This window comes from Gossypium hirsutum, chromosome A05 (genome assembly GCF_007990345.1).
Source record: "Gossypium hirsutum isolate 1008001.06 chromosome A05, Gossypium_hirsutum_v2.1, whole genome shotgun sequence".
Taxonomy (NCBI): domain Eukaryota; kingdom Viridiplantae; phylum Streptophyta; class Magnoliopsida; order Malvales; family Malvaceae; genus Gossypium; species Gossypium hirsutum.
This window is the reverse complement of record NC_053428.1, coordinates 30046586-30048521: the sequence shown is the minus strand read 5'-3', so window position 1 is coordinate 30048521 and position 1936 is coordinate 30046586. Positions and strand designations below refer to the sequence as shown.

The 1936-nt window shown below is 35.4% G+C and overlaps 1 long non-coding RNA gene across 1 annotated transcript; it reads right to left on the bottom strand.

Annotated features, from left to right (window-relative positions):
• Nucleotides 1-275: 275 nt before the first annotated feature.
• Nucleotides 276-1572, bottom strand: LOC107957529 (uncharacterized). Its single transcript, XR_001700488.2, has 2 exons — nt 984-1572; nt 276-727 (listed from the first exon to the last, which is right to left on the bottom strand). It is a non-coding gene; the product is annotated as an uncharacterized lncRNA (long non-coding RNA).
• Nucleotides 1573-1936: the final 364 nt, after the last annotated feature.

The following is a 1936-nucleotide window of genomic DNA, read 5'->3' as shown; positions in this document are numbered from 1 at the left end:
ATTCAATGGTCGAATTTAGTGCTGTCAAGAGCCTGTTAATGATTTTTTGAAGTTTCAATTAACAGTTAATTTAGTTCGAAATTAGGTAATTAATTACTTTCAAAACTTATATAGTATTTCTAATGTCTTATTTATTATTTTCGTCTCCATTTAAAGTTTTTTAAACTATTAAATAAAAGAAAATGAACATTAACAATGTACAAAGACATAAAATCAAGTTAATTCTATTAGATAACTGTATTAACCGAAATATTTTGGTTCAATTAATATATTTAAAAAAAAAAATTGATTCAATTAATGGTTAAAAATCTTTACATTTTAAGTAATTCAATTCGAATATTAACCGAACTAACCGTTTGAACATCCTAGTTCTACCAAGGGATAGAAATCATGCACAGTCTAGGTGATTTGGGACCTTTGGGTTGTTATTTGATGATAGTTATTGTAGGGCCCAAAATTTGCCCGGCCCAAACTACTAGAAGCCAAAACCCAACAAAAATAGACCCAAACCCAAAGAAATAAAACCTTACCCCAAACCTTAAATACCTATTTACAAATACGGCCCAATTGGCCCACAAACCCAAAACATTTTCGGCATGGGAAACCATAGCAGCCCCTTTTGCGCCGTTTCAGCAAATAGCAAGCCTTTAGGCGCCGCACGTCGCGCGTCCCTCCGCGTCGTTCGCCTCTCCACCACGCCACGTCAGTGGTACGTTCGATCACGAACCTATAAACATGTAAAACAAGTTGTAAAAGAATCGGCTATAAAACCGAATCGAAACAAGTGTAAAAAGGATTTTTTTTTACGAAAACAATAGGAGAGAATAGGAAAAAGTCAATTGTAAATCGAAAATCGGACCTAAGGTTTGAAAGGTGATTTTTCATTCTTTTTTCTGGAAATTCGTATTTCCTTTGTACTTTCTTTCTTTTTCATTATTTTTCAAACAGTTTTAAAAAATACAAGAGAGAGAGAGGAAACTTACCAGCGAACTCGCAACGTCGGTGGCCTAGGCGCGCCTGATCTCCGATGAGGGTGGCGCCGGTCGAAAAAGGGGAAATGAGAGAACCTCAAAAGGAAAAGTTTTAGGGTTTTCTAAAATACAAGGCTGAAAATGGTTTAAAAAAAAATCTGTTTTTAATAATCGATAAAACGGCGCCGTTTGAGCAAAAAGGGGGATCCACGCGCTGGCCCTTCGGATGGTCCGGATCGACGCTTCTTTCCCCCTAATGGTCGATTTCCGTAATTAGTCCCTCGCTCTCGCGCTAACATTCAATCAGACCATGTTCAAGTTTTTTAATTCGTTTAATTTGTCCCCGGAATTTATGCGCCGTTGCAAATCAATTCGCACTGAAACGCTTTGTTTTAGGGGTTCAATTTATTTGCGTTTTCAGTCCCTATTTGCTTGCGCTCATTGTATTACAGTCCTTCATGTTGTAAATTGGCCTTCTGATTTTGTTTTCTTTTAAATCGGTCCTTTTTTCTGTTTTTTTTTATTTTTCTTTTATTCATTTCAATTGATTCTTTATAAATTCACTATTTATTTTAATATACATTATTGAAATTATATTGAATGTATTATGTGTTGACACCATTTTTTGGATGAAAACGGGGTCGACTTGGATTTTGAAAAAAAAAGAATGAAAACGGGAGTCGCCACCAATCCTTTTTTGACGAGGTGTGATCGGGTCACCTCAAAAAGTGGTTGTTTTTAATAAATGATTTAATTTTATTAAAACAACGATTTTGGTCTATGAAATTCAGAAAAATGAGTTCGGGAGTCGGTTACGCACGAGGAAGGATTAGCACCCTCGATACGCCCAAAATTGGTACCTAGTTGATTAATTAGTGTCTTAGTGTCGAAAATTTGAAAACTTGAAAGAATTTAAAATACGATCCCTCTTTGTAAAGAAAATGCTCAAATGTTAAGGACCTTCT